The sequence below is a fragment of the Fukomys damarensis genome, unplaced genomic scaffold (assembly GCF_012274545.1).
Source record: "Fukomys damarensis isolate Sample0158 unplaced genomic scaffold, DMR_v1.0_HiC HiC_scaffold_39, whole genome shotgun sequence".
NCBI lineage: Eukaryota > Metazoa > Chordata > Mammalia > Rodentia > Bathyergidae > Fukomys > Fukomys damarensis.
Genome location: NW_022900951.1, coordinates 87,414,300 through 87,440,941, shown reverse-complemented (window position 1 = coordinate 87,440,941; position 26,642 = coordinate 87,414,300). Strand labels below are relative to the sequence as shown.

Sequence of the window (26,642 nt, the reverse complement as noted above, 5' to 3'; positions counted from 1 at the left end):
GGATTGGAGTTACAATATTTGCCCTATATTGCTTAGAAGGTCTATAGCATTTCCAATATCACTCTTACCTAAAGCAAGGGTTGCATGCTATGCTATTCTGATTTGTCCAGTTTAGAGGATGTTCATTGATGAATCAAGTATGTGGTCTTACCCTGGCTTGACTTCAGCTTCTAGTGCCATCTCTCCCCAAGCGAACATACCTATCCAAACTTCTTTACAGTAAAATCTCCAAGGTGGGAATGAGGTTTTCATTAGGTTCTAATGCTGACTGAACTCTCAGTGACTATGTGACTCTAGGCAAATGACCACCGAATAACTGCCTCTGAGCAAGTAAAGGACATGTTAGACTAAATCATTTCTCAGAACCTTTTCAGCTCTGATATATTGAGGAGATAATTGGAGTGAAAAAGCTTTGAAAAATTCAAAGTGCTACATAATGTGAGGAGCTATTATTAATTAAACTTGCTTTAAGTTTCCAGAACAGAAAAAAAGTAAAAGGGTCATCCTGATTAATATACAGTTGGGCGCAAGTCAACATTTGAGTCACTTGAAGTTGACAGAGTAGTGCTATTTACTAAGGAGAAAAACAATAAAATCTATTATTCATTGAAACATGACAACACCAAGCAGTATGCTAATTACTTTCATATACATTTTTGTTATTCGTGCTCATAGTGAGTATCATTATTTTCACCCTTTTACAAATGAGAAAACTGAGGTTCAAGGAGGTTAAGTGACTTAATTGAAATGACATCCCTTAGTAGTTGATGAAACTAAGAGTTGAGCCACAATTTTCGTGATTTGAAAGCTGAAGCATTTTGAAGTATGAGAAAATGTGAAATCTAAGGTCTTTTTATCTATCTCAGTACTTTTCAGATTTGAATGTGCATATGAATCACCAGGAGATCTTACTAAAATCGGATTGCTGATTCAGTAAATTTTGGGTGGAGCCTGAGCCTCTGAATTTCTAACAAGCTCCCAGGTGCTGCTGGTGTAATGTATCTATTGATCACACTTTGAGCAAAAGAGGCTAGAGGACTTTACATAGGAATACCCTGGCGAACATTGCCCCTGGAGCAAGTTTGTGTAGGCCATGCACTACACTACTACATACTGTGATGTTTACATCATAGTCTTTGTATAGTGTGATTCTTAGAGTTGTGTACCCTTTGCCTCGGGGTAAGGACATGGTCACTAAAGAGTAGATCTACAGAATTTTCCTCCATTTGGGCTATTCTCAAGAAAATAAGATATTCTCTCCTCCACAAATGAAAAATTGATTGGTGCAGTTGAAAATAAAATGCTAAGCCAGTTTGCCCACAATAAGGGTGGCCCATTTGGTGTTGAAAGCAATACGAGAGGAGGGAGGGAAGGAAGCTAGCTGGCTGGCTGCCTGGCTGGCTGGCTGGTAGGCAGGCTGGCTGGCTGGCTGACCCCATTCTTATGCTAACAAATTCCTGATTCCAGGCTGCAGCTGCTGCTTGTGTGGGGGCTTGGGCCATTCATAGCAGCTTGCTTTATGAGTGCCAGACCCTCAGAACAGGTGCTGGCCCCACTTGTTATTTTGCACAGCCCTGTCTGTCCAGACAGGGAGCTGATTATCACTGTGAATCAGGGATTACTGTTGATTTACCAGCTTCTCTGGAACAAAGGGGCCAGCCTCAAGAGAGCTGTCTCTTCTGGCTACAGTGAGACTGACTGCCTTAAAGGCTGCATGAGCCTGAGGGAGATGAGTCTTCATTGGAAATAGGCCTGAGGACAATCAGACTCAGGTAAGCAGTTGTTCTGGGACAGGCCAGAGGGTCTAAGAATCAAAAGCTTTGTGAGTTTAAACCTCCTATATAGGCCCCAAGCAGAAATCTATTGAGCTACCCTCAAATACTCCTTTTTGTGCAAGGGCTGCTGCCTTGAGCGCTATCCTGTCTGAAGTCTGAAGCAGTGGCCAAGGGCAAAGGAAGGCCAGCTGACTTTTTTGTCCATTCTCTCCTCTGTTCAGCCTCAGTACCGGCTGTGGCAACAAGACAATCTGCTTTTTGTCACCCAAAGGCAGAAGCCCTGTAGCAAGGTGCTTCTGCAGGCCAGCTCCAGGGTGAGATAGCATAGATCCAGTTCTTAATCTGGTAGTTCCTAGCTGCATGAACCATTCTCCAGGACTTAATTGTACCTGCCATTATAGTACCTCCCTCATGAGGCTGTTCTGAGGACTCACCATTAAGTAATAAAAGCCCACCAAGAGAGCACCTCCTGAAGACTGGGCACTCTTGTAAGTACTTTACATGCTGTAATTCGTGAAATTCTCAAAATGACCCAGGCGTGAGGAACTCGTATTATTCACATTTTGTACATTAAGATTTGCGGATCAAAGGATTAAGTAACTTTTCCAAAGCACGTAGCTAGCAAGGGGCAGAGCCGGGAATCGAACCCAGGAAGTCTGCTCCAGAGGTTGCCTCGTAGTCACTGTTCTTTACTATATAAACTCAAAGCAAAATGAAGAGCACAGTGCCAGGCACATGAAAGTTCTTTGTAAACAAGGGTGGTTTTGATTCACTAAGCTGATTTAATGTCACTATTTCAATTGATACAGAAAATGATATAGGATCTCTAAATGCTATAGGGAAAATATTATTACTTCAAACCTGCTCGATATCTGATATGCCAAGTTCATGTTCCCCCAAATTGAAGAATGAATTCTAAGAAATAAAAGAGGATAAGAGTAGGAAATAGTTGTTGAGGTGAAAGATATAGCTCTTGATAAGCAGAAGTGGGCCCAAAAGTGGGTTGCCAAGGACCCCACTTCTGAGGGGAAGTTTTATACAGCACAACCATGTGGGTATAATGCAGTTTACAGCTATGATCAACCAATAAGATTATAAGTATAGTCACTTAGGTAACATTGACCCAATGAGGAAGCAAGTCACATAGCAAATGTACATGAAGAAACAAAGAATTTTTTAGGAAGGGATGAGTCTGAGGGTCTTGGCCACCTACTGAGGTGACTGATGTCTATCTAGACTTCATTAACTCAGGTGTCTATCATAGGCCTAGTCATTTTGTCTTTATCTTGAGGCCTGGTGTCTGCCAGATGTGCCTCTGGCCATAGTTGTAGTTGTTTTTACCTATATCTTGACTCTCTCAAGGGCCTAGCCCTGTCTGAATGTGTATAATATTTCTGCCTAGTTTAGCTATCTATATAATAAGAATACATATATTCCCCTTTCCAAAATGCAAATTAAAAGCCTACAGCTTGAGCTCAATCACTGTTGGAAGAGTAAGTAAGGAGTCACTGAGGGCCGCTGAGAATTAAGAGTTCACTGAGACTCAGTTCCCACAGCAAGGGTACAATGGACAGAATGTCCTAAGAGTCTCTCATTTCTGATGGAACAAAATTTTACCTCACAGAGTAATGATGTTACATTCTTTGAATCATGGAATATTCTGCAGGTTTCAATAGACTCTTTAAGCTCTTGTGAGGATATTAGAGATGAAAAGTAGAAAATGCAAGTTATTGAATCATGTGCAATGTGCTATCTGAGGCTGCTCAGGCATGAGCCTGCATCAAGTTCATGCATGTTCTTTAGGCAGCGTTCTGCATTTCACGTCTACAATATGCACTAGTAATGCTGAACAGTATGAGAAAGGCCTTACTTAGAATGCTCACAGAAAGTCACATCAAGCAATAAAAGGTCTTAATCTTGGCCTCAGAACCAAATCAACACATCTGGAAGAGCCACATTTCCTAAACACAAGGTCTATGAGGCTTTCACACTGTTGATGTGAGAGACACCCTTCCATTTCCGATAAACAGTGAACTTGTTAGAGTTGTTATAAAGCTCAATGTCAGTGGAATTCCTATTTTTCTTCTGACAGTAGAATTTTCACTTGAATAGAAAATATTGTCAGGTGCTTAGGATGATAAACATCTACAAAACACAGTTGCCCTAGTTAAATGAGGGAATCTGACTTTTTTGTGTATTCAGCCCACTCAGCCTGCTGATCCACAGCATAACTTTATTCCAGAACACACACCGGGATCCCCAAAGTATAATTTGAAAGTAATTGTTATAAATCCAAGGAGCATTATTGGCACACAAGAAGATAGGTAACTTGGAAAGTTACTTACAGTAGAAAGATTATTCCGGTTCAGAAGATAGTTTGCAAGAGGCTGCTATAAAGCCAGGCAGTCCAAACAGGAAGATACTGTTGCGATCCAGATAAGAATTGAGGAGAGCATAGAGAAGTAATAGCCAAGATGAAAAGGAACAAAAATGTAACAAAGACTTAGGATATGAACTTGGGAGAACTGGATATTGCAGAAGATAATGAAGATGAAGGAGGGATGTTAGATGACTCCAGTTACTGGTTTAGTGAAATCAATAGTCTATAAAAAGTCAAGTATACTTTCAGGCACATTGACTTTGTGGTTTTTGTGGCATTTCCATGTAGAAATAGCCCATGAGTAGTTAAAAAATGGACCTAGGGTTCATAGTCCCTGTGGAGGGAATATGTTCTAGGAATTAGAAATACATAGATGATAGGTGAAGTCATAGGCCTATGTAAAATTGCCAAGAAAAATATACAGTAAGAAAAAAGAGATTTTGCTGACAATGTACATATGTCAGGTCTAGGAAAAAGAGTAACTCAAGAAGCAGCCAAAGAAGTAGAAGGTGAATCAAGAAAACATGGTATCACTGAATCCAAGAAGATCAAATTTTCACAAAGGCAGACAATATAAACTAATGACTCAGAAACACTGAGTAAAGTAAACAGCTTAAAAATGTTCATTAGATTTGCCAGTTGAGGGGCTGGTGATTTAGCTCAGCAGTTTGGTGGCCTGCCTTGCAAGTGCAAGGACCCAAGTTCAATCCCTGGTACCAAAAAAAAAGAAAGAAAAAAGATTTGCCAGTTGAGGAATCACTGATGCCCGTGGCAAAAGATGTTTCATACAAGCAGAAACCAGATTCCACTGGATTGAAGAAATGGAACGCGTGAGAATAGTGATAGGTTAAGTAAATAGAATTCTTTTTCAAAAAGCTCAGCTGTGGAGGAAAGAAGAGACATAGGCAGTAACTAGTGAAGGGATACATAGGTTAAAAAGAAGGGGTTGTTTTTAAAGACAAAAGAATGTGTAAATATGTTTGAAGGGAGCCACTGGTGAATAAGATGTCAAAGATCAATAAAAGCAAGAATAGTTTTGGAAGAGCTAGGGGAGAAATAGATCAAATACAGGCACAGATACCTGTAAGCATGAGGAACCAGGGCAGAAGGTTGAGGCTCTAGAAGCCCCTACTTTATGAAATGGGGAAAATGTTTTCTTCTAGAAGAGACAGGGACAAAAATGAGTGTGAAGGCTGCAGGAGGGTGGTATAGGTTGGTTTAGTGTGATATATAGATTTGTAAAAATTCTAAGCAGTTTGAGGAGAGCAGTTGAGACCGATTTCCTACTCAAATTTCCAGATATAGAAAGTGAAGAGACCGATGTTAGATTATTCCAGAGGCTTTTGGCCTGTCTTCTCATTAGAACTACTGGAGGAGCTTTACAAATCCCTGTGTCGGGGCCTCTCCCAGATCAATAAAATCAAGCATCAGTGTTTTAAAAAAATCTCATGTCATCCTCATATGAAGCCAATAAATGCACTAGAATGATCTATGGTTTGTGTTTTTATGAACCATTGTTCTACAGGGATAGCCAGGCAAAAAAGTTGGCACATGGGAGGTAACTCCTAGAAAATATGCAGTGTGAGGTTAAGGAGGGAAAGGAAAAGAAGGAAAGTCAGAAGGGACTAATATCCAGGAGAACATCATTAAACCAATGAGAAATTGAAATGCAGTGAGTGAGAAAGTATAATTCGAAGCAACTTGTGTTTATAAGCTTTTGCTATCGCAATAGTGGAGTATAAAATTTCAGAGATGAAACAGTTTGAGGAAGTAACAAAACCCGGGAATTGGAGCAAGTGACTAAACTGGAATAGAGATGAAGGTGAGTGGAAATAAGTGATGTCAAAGAAATTTAAAATATAAGTGAAACACCATGCGATTCTCTACCTACAGTACTTTCCCCAATGGCTCACCATCCCATCCAGAGTAAGACTCTTTATATTCCTACCATAACAAGACCTCTGCCCACATTACTGGCTATACTTGCCTTCTCATGTCTAGGTACACTCCTGTCTCGGCATATTTGTACATGGAGGCTTTTCCTCTCTGTAACTCATTTCCATAGGATTTCTGCATGAGCAGCTTAATAAAGGCTGTATTTGTTAAAATTCCTTCCCTCATAATTAAAATCAATCCCTCTCTCCCACCTCTCTGTCCCCTTCTTAAATTCTCTGAAAGGTAATCATTGGAGTAAAGTTGTTCTAGAGTTGAAACTAACTGGGAAGGTATTGATTCCCATCGAGAACCAGACAGATCTATATTTGGGAATGGAAGAAAACACAGCAAGGACCAAGAAGATTGATGTTAGGAATAATTATTGCTTGTAAGCTCTTCTTGGTGGCTTTGGGAAAGCAGAAAGTGAAGTGAACCTCTTGGTGTCCTTTGCTGCAGTCTGTGAGTTCTGTAATTTATAACTAAATTAGTTTTAGGTCTCCACTAGGACAAGTAGAAGATAAGGAAGTGAGAAGTCATGATGATGGAGCTGCTTAGAGTTAACCTCTTGCACACTTGGAAGAAGTGGCATTGAGACTATTGAAAGTATAAGCAGAACAAAGTTTTGTTAGGTCCAGAGCTGAGCTGGCTAGACCATGATGAGGTTCCCAACAGCTCCCTGAAGGCAGTGTACTGCTAGTTAATCTAAATGTCATTAAGAAGCTAAAGCCACAGTCATCTGAGTGTAAAACATCTGGCTGAGTGCTACAATACAAAGCAAGACCCAACTCAGTTCCTAAGGAAAGAAACCTCAGAAGTTTACAGGTGCTAGGCAGGGTATCACCTTTGCAAATTATCATAGAGCACACCCTTGAAGCTTTTCCTAAAGTGGACCTGTAGACCCAAGTCAGTTATCAAATGTAGCGGAAACACTTTGGAATCTGGCCTCTTGGTCCTTCCTACTCTGGTTGTAAGAAATGTTATACTTCCTTTTCAGTGACCCATACATATATCTGCATGTGAAGTACCTGGGGTTCCTGTGAATAATTCCAGACTTTCCCCAAAGGAAGGAACAGGGATGAACTGAGCTGTTTCCAAGGAGCTTGCTGTAATTGCTTTCATCCAAGGTTGAGTTTAAAATGTGTCACCTCCATCATAATTCTTTAATAAGTTTATAAACATTCAGATTTCTCAGTTTCCACTTCAGAAATGCAGAATCAGCAATTCTCTACAGAACCTTTCCAGGAATTGCATAAAAGCTGCCAAAGTTGCTCTATGCTGCGTTGTTGTATTTTGTTTTATCTTATTTAAGTGCAGTAAGTCAGCAATATTTTATCTATTTTGTGGACAAATCTGAGAATCCATAGCCTGTCATTCATGGCATGTGTTTCCAGATACCATATATTGAAACCCATGGCCATGAATCCCCACACTTGCCTGAAAAACTCAAGCCCTTAGACCACATCTGAGCTTCTCTGTCCATCCTAAACCTGGTATGCAGTTCCATGAGGCCATTCTTCTGTGACCAAATAACCTTTACTGCACAGCTGAAGGATGTTCTGCAGACCAGAGTTTATGTTTGCCCTGTGTATCATGTAGACATAGCAGCAATTATTCAAAAGGTGATGAATGGTTAAATGAATCTCAAAGTCTGTATCAAAGCACACATATCTAGGGCCAGGGATTTAGCTCAGCGGTTTGGTGGCCTGCCTTGCAAGAGTTCAATCCCCAGTACCAAAAAAAAAAAAAATAAAAAAAAAAAAAAAAAAAAAAAAAAAAAAAAGCACACATATCTATATATGTCAAATCTGTTTTGCCTTAGAAAGCTTAATTCAGGTAATTTCCCAAACCTTAGTGAAAAAATTAAAGTTGAAAGAGGATTCCCTTAATTAATCAATCAGCATTCAATACATCATATCTTAAATGCTTTATGGGATACAGAAATGAATAAGACATATAGTCCTCAAAGAGTTGAAACCCCACCTAGGAAGAGAGAAAATACCTTCATGTTAACTAGCATTAAAACAAAGTCATATAGTATAAATGTCCATTGAGCATTGTAGACCAAAAGTAGCACAAAAGAGCTAAACTCTGAATGTGTTTTAGGATATACATCCCCAAGTCAATAAATGGTATCACCATCCATCAAATTGTTCAAGCCAGACTCATGGGTGTCTTCCTTCATTCCTCCCTTCCCTCAGCTCTCCTTTCCAGTTCATTAGCATATCCTTTTTATTTTAGCTCAAAAGCGTATCCTGAATCTGTTCACTTCTTTTCATGGCTACTGCCACCCCTAGTCTAAGCCACTAAGTTTCTCTCTTTCTGGACTAATTTCATGTCCTTCTAAACTGTCCCCGCTTTTTTCTTGTCACTCTCTAGCTCAATTGTAATATTAGAGTGATATTTTAAAATACAAATTACATCATTTTAACTCTAGATTTAAATACTTCAGTAACTTCCCACTGCACTCAGCTTAAAGAGAGAACTCTTTACTGTGGCCTGTAAGGCCCTACATTGTCCAACTTCAGTGAGCATCACTTTTTTCTTGGTTCAGTGTCTCTTTTAGTCTCTTCAACATAGTAAGCACCCACTTCAAGTTGTTCCCTTTGCATGAAGTACTCTCTGTTACTATTCATTTATCTTTCAGTCCTCAGCTAAAACACCAGTTTCTCCCAAAATCCATTTCTTTATGATTCCAACCCCCATCTCAATTAGGTCTCCCTTGTTACTGTCTTTTACCACTCTGTTCATTTCTTTCACAGAACTTATATGTATGAATTTATTTGTTTAGTGTCTGTCTCCTCTGCTAGATAATGCACTTCATGAGAGTATAATCATACGCTCAGTGTCTAGCACAGAATATATAATAGATGATAAACATGTCCTTGGGAATGAATGGTTGCAAGAATAAAGGAATAAAGAAGTGAAATGATATGAAAAGGAATTTTGGAGAAAACTCAGTAGGAGAACAACATGAAGAAGGGTATGACAATTTGTGTGAAAGATAAACTCTTGGGGATAGAGGTATCCTACTGTGGCTGTGGAATGGGGGCTGTGTTAAATGTATACCATTAGAAATGCATGTTGTAACTATTTCTAATGATATTGTAGAATGCCTAAAACTATAGCCTAAATTTGACTTTTATTTGACCTTTCACTATGCTTCTACTCTAGCCTGATCCCAGCTACAGGCTATCTCTTATCTAAAATGCTTGGGACCAGAAAAGCTTTAGATTTTCAGTCGTTTTCAGAATTTGGAATACTGTATTTGCATATGATTCACCAATTAAGCATCCATAATCTGAAAAATGAAACCCAAAATAGTTCCAAATCTGAAACTTTTTGAGCATTATGTTGGCATCATGCAAGCATTTAAAATGTTTTGGATTTTGAAGCACTTCTGCTTTCAGATTTTTGGATTAAAGATACTCAACCTATATTCCCAAAACAACATGGGGTGGATAGGATATAACATGCCTGTTTAGCTGCAAGCAGTTAGGGATAGTATGGTTCTCCTATCTCCAACTATGCCAAGGGGCCCAATAGGATTCAGAATGAGTAATGTCTACCATACCCAAACACTGTGTGGAAGTAGAAGGGGTACTAAAGACTTTCAGTGAAAGTATATCCAAAGTTTTCCTGGGTCACAGAAACTCTTCTGAATACTCTATTAAAAAAAAAACTTCCCATGTGGGCCCTTACCACTCAGGGACCTACGGTTATTATGAGGATTAAATGAGAAAATATATATAAGCAGTTAGTATAGTGTCTACCAAATAGTAAGCATCTATATATGCTAACTGCTAATATTATTCTTCCTCTTACATAGAATAATAGTTTACCTCACAGAGTTCTTGTAGCTATCGAATGAGGTTATACATCAAAATACTAAGGAGAGCATAACACATAATAAATACTCAATAAGAGTTATTACTGTTATTTAATAACGTTAAAAGCAGCAGCAATAGAAGCTGGCATGGTGTACGCATTTGTAATCTCAAAATTCTGATACTGACGCAAAAGGATTGCAAGTCTGAGCCCAGCCTGGGCAATTTAAGACTTAGTGAGATCCTATCTCAAAATGAAAATGGTTGGATATATGGCTTACTGCAAAGGTCCTAGGTTCATGTCCCAGGACAAAAAAAGCAGCAGCAATAATAATGCTGTATAGTCCAGAAAAGAAAGAAGAGCTTGCTCACTGTAATGGAGACTAAGAGAACAATACAAAAAAAATCAACAAATAGAAGAGTTGGTTTTTTCAAAGAATAAATAAAATTGATAAACCATAAGCCAACCTTATTTTTAAAAAAGGAAAGAAAAGACTCAAATCCATTCAATTAGGAACAAAAAAGGTGCTGTCACAAAAGATCCCACAGAAATCCAGAGAATCACCACTACCAGCTTCAAGGACCTCTACTCTAATAAAATGGAAAATACAGAAGAAATCGACATATTTCTAGATACATGTGAATTACCAAAGTTGAATAAAGAAGATAAGAAAATTTCTAAACATCCCAATTACAATCAGTAAAATGGAAAACATAATTAAAAATTTACCAACAGAAAAAGCCAATGTCTTGATGGCTTCGATGCAAAATTCTACAAAACATTTAGAGAAGAACTACTGCCACTACTATTTAAACTTTTCAATAAATTTGAAAGTGAAGCAGTACTTCCAAATTCATTCCTGGAAACAAGTTTTACTTTGATTCCAAAACCAGGGAAAGACTCAACCAAAAAGGAGAACTGCAGGCCAATCGACCTAATGAATATAAATGCAAAAATCCCTCAATAAGACACATAGGGTCATTAAGAAGATCGTACACCCTGACCAAGGTGGACTTACTCCAGGGATGCAAGGATGGTTCAACATACGTAAACCAACAAATGCAATGCACTATATTAACAGAGTCAAGGACAAAAATCATATGATCATCTCAATAGATGCAGAAAAAGCATTTGACAAAATTCAACACCTATTCATGGTAAAAAAAACTGCAGAAAATTGGAATAGATAGTCTTTATCTCAACTTGATAAAGACAATCTATGAAAAACCAACAGCCAACATCATACTAAATGGTCAAAAACTATAAACCTTCATGCTAAAATCAGGACCAAGAGAAAGATGTCCACTGTTACTACTCCTGCTCAATAAAGCTCTGGAAACATTATGCACTGCAAGCAGACAAGAGAAAGAAATAAAAGCAATAAAGTAGGTAAGAAGTTAAACTGTCATTATTTGCTGACAATATGATACTCTACATAGAATATCCAAAAAATCTCTGCCAAAAGAATTCTAGACTTAATTGAAAGATTCAGTAGAGTAGCTGGATACAAGGTCAACACTCAAAAATCAATAGCCTTCTTGTTCATAAATAACAGACTCACTGAGAGAGAAATTAGGGAAACAATTCTTTTCTCAAAAAAAAAAAATGAAACATCTACGAATCAATCTAACAAAGGAAGCAAGAGACCTCTACATTGAAAACTACAGCACTCTGAAAAAGAGATCAAAGAGGATATAAGAAAATGGAAAAACACCCCTTGCTCTTGGGTAGGAAGAACCAACACAGCGAAAATGGCCATACTTCCAAAGCTGCTATACAGATTCAATGCAATCCCAATTGAAATCCCAAGAGTATATTTCACAAAACTTGAGAAAATAACCCCAAAATTCATTTGGAACCAGAAAAAATCTAGAATAGCAAAGGTCATTTTAGACAATAGAGACAAGACAGGGGTTATCACATTCCCCAACTTGAAACAATATAACAAAGCCACTGTGATGAAAACAGCATAGTGCTGGCAAAGAAACAGCCCTGGGGATCTGTGGAGTAGATCAGAAGATATAGAAACAACTCTAGATGTACTCAGCTTATTCATCTATGACAAAGGAGCCTACCATCCTCAATGGAGGAAAAATACCCTTAAATTATATTGGTGAAACTGGCTTTTAACCTGCCAAAGATTAAAACTAGACCCTTTCACATGCACTAAACTAAAATCCAAGCGGATTAAAGATCTAAATATTAAAACAAAAACACTAAATTTGTTGGAAGAAAAGTTAGGTAGAACTCTTGAAGACATTGGTATAGGAAAAGACTTTATAAACAAATCCTCAGTAGCACAGGAACTAGCACAAAGAATCAACAACTGGGATCTCATATTAAAAAGCTTCTGCACTACAAGAGAAATCACCAACAGAGCTAAGAGATAACCTACAATGTGGGAAAAAAATTTTACCACCTGCTCCTCAGCTAAAGTTCTAATATCTAAAATATATATAAAGAACCCCCAAAAAATCAGACCCCCCCAGACATAAGGATCTAATTCAAAAATGGGCATCTGCAATGAACAGACATTTCGCAAAGAAGTAAAAGCAGCAAATAAATATATGAAAAAATGTTCCACATCACTGGTCATTTGAGAGATGTAGATGATAACAACACCGAGATTCCACCACACCTCACAAAGAATGGCTGCTATCAAGAAATCAACCAATAACAAATGTTGGCAGGGCTGAGGGGAAAGAGGAACCCTTCTCCATTGTTGGTGGGAGTGCAGACTGGTGCAACCACTGTTGAAATCAATATGGAAATAACTCACAGAACTAGGATTAGCAGTCCCAGTTGACCCAGCCATTCCTCTGCTGGGTATCTTTCTAAAAGAATCATACTACAGAGACATATGCACACCCATGTTTATAGCAGCACAGTTTGTAATAGGTAAAACTTGGAAACAGCACAATTGCCCATCAACTGGAGACTGGATAAGGAAGATGTGGCTTTTCTATAAAATAGAGTACTACTCTGGCATAACGAATGGGAAACTAGAGACTTTTACAGCTAAATGGATGCACATTGAAGCCATACTCTTAAGTGAAATAAATAGGACACATGTGTAAATACCGAATAGATTCTCTGGTGTAATTAACTAAAAGTGTAAATTAAGTTCAAATTTATAATTTATAATGTGAAATTGAAAGAAAAAGTCTAAAGGAGTAGGGCAAGTGAGGAGGGTAGGGAAAAGGAAATAAGGGACAAGAAAAAATATGAGAAAAGGAAAAAATGGAAACAGTCTTTGGAAATATGGAAGGTTGGAGGGGTTGAAGGGAGGGCAGGGGAAAAAGGAAAAGATAAGAACTAAGATATATCATGTAAAGGTACAAGATCCCAATGATGAATGTAACTATATACTGTATACCTAAAAACTACCAATAAACTTAATGAAACAAAAAGAAATAAGAGCTTGAAATAAGGTAGAAACATTAGGAACCCAGTGAAGGCAGAATTTCCCAACACCGTCACTTTGGGGCCTCAAGATATATAAAGACCCGGAGACCAGTACACAGCTGAGATTGGGTAGGTCAAGTTGTTTGGTGACCAGGATGAGGCAGGTGATGCCCTGGGAGGTTGTCATCCTCAAGGCAGGCCTTGTCACCAGGGCTCAATTCCCAGCCCTATAGATAAGGTAGGAACTGTCTCTATGGCAGCATCTAATTGCCATATTCTATGTTTAAGGAGGATACAAAATGCTCTCTGTCTTGGAGGAATGCCACAAGGGAATTATGTAGCTGGTAGGGCAGGCAGAACAGGTTTGGAGGTGGGAGGGGGAGTGCTGCCTGGGGCCCTCTCCTGCAGGAGTTGTTAAGCCTGGTCTGCTTTGTCCCATTTTCATCACTGTGTGAGCCATATTCAAGCCTCCAGAAACAGAGGAGCTCCACATACAGAAAGGCTATCTTTTCAATTTATCTCAAACCATCTCAGGCGGCAGAAATCTCAGCTGCAGTGGGAGGTAGGCCTAAGGTGTCCAGACACTGAAAACCCAGGGATAAAAGAACCAACAGGGTCATGAAAGGTGGCAACTGACTTACCAACAATACCTAATCAAGAACTTCTATGTCCTGGGCTGTCCTAAGAACTTAGCAGGAATCATCTTATTTATTCTTCAAAAAACACAAAGAGGTAGCTACTATCATTGTGCCCATTGTACAGGTAAAGAAACTGAGGCATAGAAACCCTAAATAACTCTCCAAAGTGCCTCAGTCAGAACACAAACAACTCCTTTGAGCTTCATGCATTCATAATATAAATAAAAATTATCTATGATAAATGAGAGTACATAAATGAGCACTACCTTTGCAGCAGAAAGATATTATCTCCTTGATTTCTTACCACAGCTTTATGGCGGTAGATACTGATATTACTCTTTCCAATCTACAGAGCTAGGAAATCAGTTGATTAAGAAGCTTTCCAAGACCATATAGCTAGTAGGAGACAGAGTAGGGATTTAAAATTAAGCAGGTGATCCCTTTAACCTTTACAATGCCTTCTCTTTTTCTACCAAATTGCATGTTTTGACAAGGAAAAACTGAAAACACATTCATATGCAAATAGTCCCCAATTTTGGATGATTTAACTTACAATTTTTCAGCTTCATGATGGTGCTAAAGGGATATATATTCAGTAGAAACCACACTTTGGATTTTGAATTGTGGCTAATGATGTGTGGTGTAGTAATATGTGGTCTGACCCTCTTGCAATCTTAGACAAAAGCAGCAATCTCTAGCTCCCGATCAACTAAGTGATCACAGGAGAAAACAACTGACACTCTACAGTGTACTTCATTGCCATCTTATTTTGGAGGCAGGTATTCAATAAATTACAAGATATTCAACACTTTATTATAAAGATAACTCCGAGTTAAACGATTCTATCCAAGTGTAGGCCAATGTAAGTGTTCTGTACACATTTGAAGTAGAATACTAAGATATTGTGTTTGGTAGGTTATGTGTTGGAAATGCATGTTATACTTATATTTTCAATTTATCATGGGTTTATCAGGGTTTATTACTCCATTGGAAGTCAAACAAGATCTGTATCTTGGAACATTGTCCCTTCAAATTAGTCTGTTTTTAGTGATTTGATTGTTCTAATATCTCCACGGAGAAAGGAGAATGAAGATCGTTGTAGATGGAGGCAGAGTAATTCGTCAGCATTACTCATGGAGCAAACAGCTGCTCTTTACATGATCTTGGTTCCTCGACATCTATTGAATCTCACGATGGAAAATGGCAACAAAGATGATAGGCATTTCAGAAAACTGGAAACCTCCTCTTAGGCTTCCAACTTGAAGGGGATTTTTAGGGAAGTTAGAGCCAAAACAAGATCTTTCCTGGATAGAGTTAAGGGAAAAAACAAAACAAAACATGGTCTGTTTCTGCACAGCAATGTTAAATTGCTCCGTATCCTGCAACACAGTTGAAGTGATGTTAGTCTCTTTTAAATCAGGACTTAGGATAAGGTTTAAGCATTAACCCCGCCACATAGATATATTCTGGATACTGAAGGGCATGGATTTGCTGTGATCATAATTTAAATCATATCAATTCCAGTTCAATCTCTACTGGTGGATGTCAAGTAGTCTTTGCTGCCTGCTATGAGTTTGATGATGACAATCAGAAAGGAAGGACTCAGACAAACCAGAAACCCCAAAATGCAAGCCAACAAAACTGATGTTCACCCTATTCTAAGCTCTCCTACTGACTGCTTCCTTTAACCCACTCCCCTATTAGCTGAGAATGTCCAGAAAGTCACTCTACCACCTTCCGGAGGTCCTCTATACTTTTGGCACCAGCCTCCTGATGAGAGTAGGAGAGGAAAACAAAAAGTATGCTTATCTTTCCTTAATACTCTATGAAGCTAACAATAGTTTCAGGAGTGACAGAAATTTATTTCTCTGTGCCAATATTTACACGGTTAATGTGTTATCAATTGTTAAGGCTCAAACCAGTCTCCTAGCCCCACCCCCAACAATGATACATAATAACTCTGGCAACATTATGTTGTCATTAAAAATGAACCCCTCCCTTACTCATTATTTATGTTACTTCAGGGCTTAAACTCTTCATACTCAAGAAAATCTGTTGCTTCATACATTCCCCTTTGGTGTTACGCAGTCATTACCATGGGGAATCATTAATACCTGAATACTCTGCTTAACCATTCTGGTCCCAGGACCAGACGACTCACTTTGCTACTCAACTTTTGAAAGAACCTGTGCAAGTCACTTAGCTACTCTGACCCTGTTTCCTTCTCTTCCAAATGAAAATCAAAATAGTACCAACCTAGTAGAGTCATGGGGGGATTAGATGACACATGAAAAGACTAGCACAGTATGAGGCACACAACAAATGCTCAATAAGTGGTAGCTATATATAAAAGGAAGTCTTACAGTCTCTGAAAGTCTGCTTTATGGAAGCATTTCCTTAGCTCCAGCTTCCCTATAATAAAAGAAGGACTGAAGGATAGGACATAAGGAAATAAGGGCAAATGGATGTACATTGGTGCTGACTCCTTTCCTTTTGGCATTTAGAAGGCAGGAGAATATTGAAAGAGTATCTGGAGATGAAGGAAACAAAACAGTGATGTGAACAGGTGCAGCGGACTGTAATATTGATTATGCCCAAAGCAGTCTGTGAAGAGTTAACCCCACAACTAGCTTGTTTAGAGAAGTGAGTCTGGCTGAAGCCTACATGCTGAGGTCACAGTAACTCGCACCCAAATTCTGTTCCCACAACTGAAATCTTCTGATTAGAAGGACAATGGTTTAATTACAACCATATATTTTGTCTATTCTGTTTCTAATTTGAGAATGCTTTGTCTTTTCCTTTCTGAACCTTGTTTACATTAATTTCCATAGAAACCACACGTTGCCTTTACCCTAGTTGTTTGCCAGTAAAAGTCAGTGCCTGAGTCTGGTCAGCCTCTTTGTTGGTTGCACCTGCATTGGTCATCCTGGTACCCCGATTTCTCTTAGTTCTGTCTCTTAGTGCATTATTTTCTTAGTCCTGTGTCACACACTGGGCAGCTGGGGACTTAAAGACTTACTGCAGGAGTCTCTGGCAACCAGGAAGAGAGTGAGGAGTGGGGAGAAGATATTTAAAGTATAGTGGAGAATGGGGAGCAAAGGACACAAAAATCTAGGTTATTGACATCCCTTGACTGGGATTTTAATGAAGGGAAGAAAAATCAAAGTGGAAAAAGTCAAAGGGGGTAACAGAAACTTGAAATGAAAATAAAAGGAAAATTTAAGCCAGAAGGGTAGGGGTTCTAGATACTACTTTGTCCTTTCTCAGTAATGCTTTTACTAACGTGTTTGTTTAAAAAAAAAAACATGTGTTCACTGTTAAATAACTGATCAGTTCATCCAAACTGCCAATATTTAAAAAAACACTCTGCTTTCTCCTTACTTCTGCAGAACCCAACCTCAGGGAAACAGATCAAAAGCCAGCCTCCTCAAGTGCAGTCTCATAAGTTCCTAAGCAGAGCTATTGGGAGGCCAGGACTTTCCTACTCTGGAACATTGTTTCATTCCCTCAGGCCAGAAAACCCAGGAGATTTTGTCTCCTGTAAGCTACCTCAGAAGAGGGTTAGAGTCTCCTCTAAAATCACCTAAGAAGCTAACTAACAAATACATTACCAGAGTCCACCCTTAGGGTTTCAGATTCACTTAGTTGAGGTGGCACTGCCCGTATATTTTCTTAAAGTTTCCCCAAGTTGATACTGTTACAAAGGAAGCTCTGACTTTAGACATAAGATTACTTTTTTTTAACAGAAGGAACAACAATATAGATCATCTATTCCCAACTATTTCCCTCATTTTGTATGTGAGAAATCTGAGGACCAGAGACATTCAACACTTGTTCAATTTCACAGAGAGAATTAGTAATAAAACCAGATGGAATTCAGTCTATTCCCAACTATTTCCCTCATTTTGTATGTGAGAAATCTGAGGACCAGAGACATTCAACACTTGTTCAATTTCACAGAGAGAATTAGTAATAAAACCAGAATTGGAATTCAGGTTTTTGCCTCCCAATTTATAATAAACTCTGTTAACCAACTCTCTTTGTATCTTTGTTAGAGAGATTTTTTTAATTAAGTATAGAGACAGATATTCCTTCCTTTTTCTTATAAGAGTTAAAAACCAGTGCCACTTTTAAAGAATAATTTATTAGAAAGAAGAAAAAAAATGGCAATTCCCAGTTCTACTAAAAGCACCAAATACAGTTTTTTAAAAAAAGACAGTCTTGCCTCTAATCATCATGAAGAAGAAATGGATCATATGACTTACGTATAAAAACCATATTTATGGTAAAATGTTTTTATTAAATTTATCTGATTAAGTTTTTATATTATTTTATTTTACAACAGTATTTTGGTACTGCAGATTCAACACAGGGCCTTCAAATCATACTACATTCCTAGCTTTACTTATTTATTTTTTTACAAAAAGTCTCACTAAGTCCCTAAATTGTGCAAGCTGGGCTCAAATAATGCTTAAATTTTAAATCATTCAGCACTGACGAAAAGACTTCCTAGATTTAAAACAGTACATTCCTCAATTCATAATTGTCAATAGTTCAAATAACCCAAATTATTCCTTTGAGGACAATAGCCTAACCATCTTTTGACATTCAGAAGTATCCCAGAGGTAGGCTGTGCCAGCACTACACTAGGTAAAGTGAACATCAGATGAGTATAAAGGGCATTCTTAAATCTATTATATTAGAAAGCTTCACTTGAAAGGCATATATATCCATCCCTAGAGGAGAGAGGTTGCCAAATAGCAGTGTTAAGTGGGTGTTGTGAGCCTTTTTTAGAAATGTCTCACTTAGAATTTCTCCTTTTCAAATGCGTCCTCCACCTGCAAAACAGGTGAGAAAAAAACATTACTCTTTCATATGCCTCATTCTTGTTGCCCCTAAAGGATTTTAAATTTGCTACTGTCCTCTTCAGATAAAAGATATTGTTAATGTACATAAACAATCACACTGATTTTCATCTTTTTCCTTATCCATAGACCCTAATCGGAGCTTAAAGCAAAATCCCTTTGACCACATCTGATAATCTGATATTGTCAGAAAATAGACACAAGAAGATGAAGCAAGCCTGGCCAGAGAGAAAAAAGATCACCTGTACCTGTCTGCTATTATTCCCCTTGCAGAATGGCATCATTGTTTATTTCTATTAAAATAACTTCCCGTGGGAAGGCCTCAAACTTGTCCTCTTTGCAGAAAGCCAAACTAGATAGAAGCTGATTCTCACTCAAAACTCAGCAGTCAGAATTCTGGAGCCAACTTATTAACCTCAGAGGTTAGTAAAGGTGCAGAAAGAGCTTTTACCTGAGCGTCTTAAAATAAGATAGAGTTTTAAAGTTAGTCTGTCATCGCCTGTTACTTCAACTGCTGCCAGCAGAGATGATCCGAAATGGCTATTCATTTCACAGTGAATTTAGAGAGACTTGACGTTGGAATATGGTTTTGACACAGCTCTAGTTTGGAATGAATTAAAAAGCATGTTTGCTTAAACAATTGAAGGTGAAACATGTATTAAATGTGTTTTGTGTGCAGTTAGCAATTTATGCTTCTAGCCTTTCATGGTGTTTAAAATGTACTCTAACCTAGCACTGGATCATGAGAAGGCATCAAGGAGGGGCTAAATGTGCTTTTGTACACTGTGATAGAAGTGTAATTTGAAAAAAAATTTAGAAAGCAATTTGGTAACATGTAGAAAAAATTGAATGAATAAATCTAATCTTAGAAATTTGTCTCATAGAAATAATGAGCCAAATGTGTAAACATAGTACTAGTATGTTGAATTGCAGCATCATTTGTATGCTCGTAAAGGAATAGCTTGCCTAGTATGATTTTTAAAAATCATAAACACTTTTGTACAAGACACTCAACTCAAAGTTAATAGAAAAACAGTAAATTGTTTAATATATTTACAGCATATATAGCAGTTAGTTATCACCCACAATAGAAAGAGATTCCACTATCACCATGAGAAAGAACAACGCAACAGAAAAATAGGCCAAAGATATGTAATAGAAACAGGAAAAGAAATACAGGTGGCAAAAAACAAAAACAAAAGCAAAAACAAAAAAAGGAATGCTGTTCAACCTTGCTAGTACTTAACGAAATACAAATAAAAAGGATGTTATTTACAGCTTTCACATCACCAAATATGTAAAAAAATTAATACCTGAAATTGATGAGGAAGAGCATAGAGAAGTGGCCATTCTTGGTGAAATTGCAAATTTCTGTAACCTTCTCGGGAGCTCATTTGGCAGGCTCTGTTAGAATCAGAGATGTGCAAACCAAATTCTTTGAACTTGTAATTTTACTACTGTGAATTTATATGAAAAAAAATCGCTTCCAATAGTATGCCAAGACGCATTTACAAGGAAATACGTCACAACAATATGTAAAAATATAAAAATTAGAAATAATGCAGATATTTATCAGTAAAGTTTAGATTAAAGAAAGTGATGTCACAATTATATAATGGAATACTATTCAGTCATTAAAAGGAATAAAATTACTAGATATATACTGTTAGGAAAAGACCCAGACACACAGTTCAGTAAAAAACATGTTTTGGAATAGTATGTATAGCTTGGTCTAATCCTGGATTATCTTATGCATATGAATACATATGTTAATATTCATGAAAATAGGTACAATGTGATACATACAAAACTGTGAACATGGTGGCAGATCAGCATTGGAGAAGCCAGGAACATCCTGTTTTTACAAGGACAAATGAATATGTGCTCTTGGGATAATAAAAATGCTTTTTTAAAATAAGAAGTGAGGTATTCATTCTGTGCACTCCTCCACAATGTCCAGCTCCCACTCCCATCCTCTGAAGATGTCCTTTCCAAAGACACAGTATTCCAGCATCTAAGACAATTTATAATACCCAGAGCCATGAGCGTTTACAATTTAACAGTTAAACTAGGGTGAAAAACACCGGAAAAGTGGAAGGGTTGTGTAATTCTTAAAGTTTTCATTTTGTTTAACTATAGCATGATGGACACCCTTTCTGGTCCTAACACCCTCACCATCCTCCCAAGACTCCAGCCAACATTCCTGCCATGCTTTGTCCACCCTGCCCCTCCTCCTCTATCCTCTAAAGATTAAGCATGGTTAGCTTATTTTAAGTCCTTTACTGTTTTGATTTCAATTTCAACACTCAATCTCATTCTTTTATCTTAAAGAAATTCCAGCATAACTCACTCTCCAATGTGTCAATTTGGCGCATCCCAATATTTCCAATTCCTTCCAAGCTATGGTTGACAATTCCACCTCTGGGAAAGTTTAGTATTTAGGGAGGATATATATGTAACCCCCGATTGTGTTGGAGGTCTAGACTGAGATAGCACTGAAATCATGTGCACGTGTTCATCAGTGTGTGCCTTCCCCTGGGGATGAACCAGTAGCTTCCATCAGACTTTGCAGGGGCCCTGACCCCCGCCCCCCACACTTAGGAACAACCAAGGTAGAGGTATTAGAATAGTCAAATCATCCCCTGAAAAACAATCCATTCCTTAGGCTTGTTGAAACATGTGGAATGGAGAGGAACAGAAAGAAGCACTATTTTTTAGGTTCTACTAGAAACCGGTTCTACTAGAAACCTATTCTGCTAAATCTACACAGCTCAGACCTAGATGTGATCTCCAAGTTGCACTGAGCAAGCCAACCCACAACAAGGCAGCTATATCTACTATAGGAGCAATAGGATACAGCAGATACAATTTTTAGCTATTAGGATGACTCTGTCATGTGGTAGTGTTTGACGTTTGTGAACTGTCTTCACTTCTCTGGGACTCATTTCATCATCCAAAAGGAAGGTTTGTGTCAAATGAACTTCTAAAAGCAAGTGTAGCTTTACCATTTAGGAATCTCCCCCTCCTGGACAGGAATCTCTACTAAGCTCTCCAGAACAAAGTTATGAGTTCACTTTCACTTTCCAGCATCACACAGTCTTACACAGCTTTCTCTGTGGCTGACAGAAATCGTTCATAGTACACTGCAGCAGGCTGCTTTCATGCAGACAAGAGCTAATCCATACACAGAGCACTCTAGAGCTACTATCTCCAATGCCTCTATATCAGGCTCTACTTCAAACTCATTTTGCAATGGGTATTTGCCATTAACTGTCAAAAGCTCCATCCTCCTTTTCTGAAAGTTTGCTAAGAAAAGAAGTTGAGGAAATTTACATGAGTATGGATCAACAATCATTTGAGTGTCATTTCTTTTGCCTTTAAATTTTCTTAAAAATGGCCTAAACTTTGACAAATTGGACACCTAGAAGCTGTTCCTGCAAACAGGACTCCAGCCCAGAATAGACTTTGGAGCCACAAAAGAGGAACCCTGCCACATGGAGCCCTTTAGAAACACTCCTGAAAGATAATGAGTGTGAAGAATAAAAGCAATGTGGAACTAAACTGAATTCCCACTTCCAGAGTTCTCTGGTCAGCAAGGTGTGTTCAGATTGATGGAATTTTTCTGAAGTCTGTGCTGATGATAATTCTGGAGCAGGAAATTAAAGGCCACACTAAAATGTTCAGGATGTGTAAAGAAATAAGCCCAGAGAACTGTCACCCAAGGGTGGAGGATATGCCTTTGTAGTCAAAGCTGAGCAGAGAACTGAAGCAGCCTGCCCAGTAACTTAGCAGAAAAACAGGATTTGGGCCTGAATTATCAGAATAATTGCCTTAATTCTTCATTTCCCTTTCATAGTAACCTTGAGTTTATATAGATCCTTTATTCTAAGGAACTCAAAATACTTGCAGAGATATTATCTTAGTTGTCATCATACCATCACAGTCAATGAGAGCATAAGAACAGTGATTATTATCAGCTTCATTTTACTGATGCAGGAAGGAAGAAAAGCCTTACAGAGGCAAAGTAAGTCATCCAAATTTATCTTCCATCCAAGTTCACCCAGTAATTTACCCACAACCCGGAAGAGAATGCCTTTGCCCAACATTTCCAAGTGAGCTTTCTTAACACCAGTCCAACCAAGTGCTTGATGGAACACCAGGTTCTGTGGACAAACATCTGAGAAATGTTGAATATTTTACTCTCCTGGAGAGACACAAATATACATTAGCCTAAGAAAATCTTTTAGAAAAAAAGAAAGACTTTTAGAAGCTCTGTAGTAAATAAACCTGTTTAAGCCAGAATTCCAAACTTAATTCAACCACAAAACTTTGTGCCTTACTAGCAGTCTACCTTCTTTGGAACCTACATTGAGAGCCACTGGTCTAGCCATTAGACTGATAAGAGTGTCAGCACAGCAAACAGATCAGCTCCTTTCTAGCCTTATCTGTAGGGACTTTTTTTAAAGAGCTATGGTGTGACATCAACAATCAGTGAACCAAGGATCTTGATGAGACCAAAGAACTCTGAGGCTATCATCTTCTCTACCACAGCTCATTGGCCAAACTAGGCAAGGAGTTATTTAAGAAGTCACCTACTTCTACTGACACTCCTTTCAAATAGAACCCAAGGCTAGTTTTGGTCCTCATTTAAGGAAGGATATGCTTCGTGCTAATCCATGCCCTCTTAGTCCAAACACTTAACTAGCATAATTTTGTACCCACCAGAAACTTCGAGTAGAAATCATCAGTCTCTAGGCTAAGTCTTGGTACCTTTCATAAATCTATATAGCCAGCACCAATACAACAAAATAGGAGACTCTGCATGTGCTCCTGTCCTGGCTGAATTGCATAAGTATTAATCACTATATATTCATCTCCAAACTACTCGACAGCACAGAAACATTGTGCCACTGTATTGTTAATTACCATACACAATATGAAAAGTACCTAAAATGGAAAAGTCCCCAAGGATCCTGTCCTGGTTACTTTGTATTGTATATGCAACTCAGCCAACAGATTTATTTTTTCTTAAGAGTAGGAAAACTTTATTGAGACAGAGAGAACTCCTGTCTAAGAGAATAGAGCAACCAGAAAGTGAGCTGCCCCAACAGATTTAATTTTAATCACCATTATTTTCATATTTTCTCTTGGAATTTATTAAGTATCCACAGCATAAGGGAAAACGTCAACATTCAAACTGGGAACTTTAGTGAAAGGTCAGTGAAACACAGGTTTACTTGTCATTATCAACTGGTTATGTGAAATATTCTGAGTCAATAATTTTGGGTGAAACATATTCACAGTAAAAGTCATAGATACACTACTATTTAGACTATTTGATAATGAATTCTTTTATGAAGCAACAAATTTTGCCATGTGGTACTGTCCATTTCATTCATTTGCTTTGCAAATCCACATTCACATGTATTGGATTTGCTTAAAGCAAAACACACTAATATTAATAAATGAGCCAGACCTTTCTTAAGATAGGGATGTTTTCTGACTCTATCAGTCTACATTACTGGGTCCTTTTGGATTTACCATTAATCATCATCCAAATTGAGAAAGATTTATTTTCAATTTGTTGAGAATTTTACAGTAATACATCCAGACTGTGTACAGTCTTATTTAACTATAACCTCTCTGCCTTTCTACATGTTTTATCAACTTTGGATGCCATTATCCACTTAGCTACCTAATGAATTACTTCTTCAAGATTTATCATAAATGTCACTTTCCCTGCGAAGCCTTCCTTGATCATAGCTCCCATCCCCAGCCATACACCCCTCCTCAGAGTTCCCACAGTACCCTGCCCACACCTTTTCATACTTTTTACATGCTTCTATCTCGCACACTATGAGATCTGAGGTATTTTATTTATTTCTATGCTTTCAATATGTAACACTATATACACACAGCAGGTGTGTGTAATAAAAGTAAGTTGTTTAATCACTATCTTTAAGAGGATATTTTTGGACCATAGAAGGCAATGCTTTATTAAAAATACAAATTAAAATATCATAGAAGGATTGAATGTTTTGTTAATTTGTATTGATCTCCTTTTTATTTGATTAAATACAAAATAGCCTTATGGTTAAAAAAAAAGCAAAAAGCCCTCTAAAGCAAATTCAGGACTAATATATAGGTTCATTTAGTCTGCTCTCCTTTCCCCAAACATACAGCTATGTCCTTACACACCACAAATTTCACCGTAGTAGGAAATCATGAAGATCACTAATTAAAGAGTTGGGGGTGAGTACTGCAGGGATCACTGTTAAGTGCTTTGGATCACTATTGGCTGAGAAAGGAAAACCTGCTAAGAAAGTTGGGCATCTGGGGGAATAAGGATGTTCAGTAGGGCTTCATCAACCTGGTAGGAAATTCCACATACAGAGGAGTACTATACAACAACCCCATCTGGGGGGATTTCAGTCACTTTGAAACCATTATTACTCTTCCAATGTGTGCAGAACAGGTTGGACCTGATCAGCCTGCGTGTTGCTGCAGTCTGACTTGGCATAGGATGAGACCCAAGAACATGTAATGCCAAGAGTAGCCTAGCCCCGTGGGGCAGACAGACACAAAGACACACACACACACACACACACACACACACACACAGACACTACTTCAACTCACTTAGGGAATCCCATACAAAATTTGCACCATCTCCCCGTCAAAATTTGCACATCTCCACTGCATTCCTGTCTGTCCAATCACACACTGGAGTGCCCCTTCACATTCACTTCCCCACCCCTCCAGCAGACAGCAGTCCAGCCTGGAGCTGGAAGCTAGTGTGGACTGTTTTTTGTCCTATCTAACAAAGCCCCAAGCACCCAGTTGCCCCGCTGGATCAACTCCATTCTGCGCTCCCCGCCCCCATCCCTGAGCTCCCAGAACAAGAGAAAGCTCAGCTCTTGGAAGTGGATGCGAGATGTGGGGGTGCAAAGAAAGAGAGCTTTGGGGAGGGGCGGGGACTGGAGTCTGGGCAGCTTCAGTGTTCTTTCCCCAGGAGTCAAGAAAGAAGGACAACTGACAACGGTACCAAACTCCCTTCCCACCCAGTCGCCTCTCCCTCATTTATTCATGAAGGAAGACAGAAAATAGATATAATCTACCCTCTAGCACGCCGCAGGCTCCTCCCAGAGCCACCCGTGCTCCAGTAACCCTCAACAAAGCGCCCCCTGCACAGACCTGTTCCAGCCTCTTCGTGGCCCGAGAGAGGGAAGCTGTTGCCGAGGATTCTGTCCTCCCTCGCGGGGGAGAAGGAACCTGGGATGGGAGGAAGAACAGGAACGGGGAGAGGAAGAAGGACGAGAGGGGATAGGAGCAGCAGTGGCTGCAGCGGCGGCAGCGGCGGCAGCGGCGGATGGAGGAGGAGGACGCAGAGAAGGACGCTGCTTCTGTGGCAGCTGCTGAGGATGCTCTGGCAAGAGGCAGGGCTGGGTGCCTGAGTGCGGGCTCACGTGCGCCCCACGGCTCAGGGATACGCGCACGTCTGGGTGTATTTAGAGTGTGATTATTCCAATTCCGACCTAGTCTGGAACTTGTGGTTCCTGCAGCCAGGCGGAAGTGAAACCTTTCCAAACTCCTAAGGGGGAGGGCGGGGGAGGACACCGAACCAGGAGGGAGAAACTCCTTTTTCAGTGTTCTTTCTGGGCTCTGGAGGCTTGGGTCCTCACTCATCTCTGGAAACCCTATAGTCAAGGAGAGAAGAAAAAAGAAAGACTAGGAATAATCACCATCATCACATTGTATTGAGTCAGGGCTCCCATGGTGCTGGGGGTTGTTTGGACTACTCAGAAGATAATTGTTCTAA

General features: G+C 38.9%; 1 protein-coding gene across 1 annotated transcript in view; it reads right to left on the bottom strand.

Moving 5' to 3' along the window:
* Pak3 (p21 (RAC1) activated kinase 3) overlaps nucleotides 1-26,389 on the bottom strand; it is a 289,473-nt gene extending 263,084 nt beyond the window's left edge. The window contains exon 1 of the mRNA XM_033760113.1: nucleotides 26,018-26,389. The gene's annotated coding sequence lies outside the window, so the exon portion shown is untranslated. The remainder of the gene's footprint in view (nucleotides 1-26,017) is intronic.
* Nucleotides 26,390-26,642: the final 253 nt, after the last annotated feature.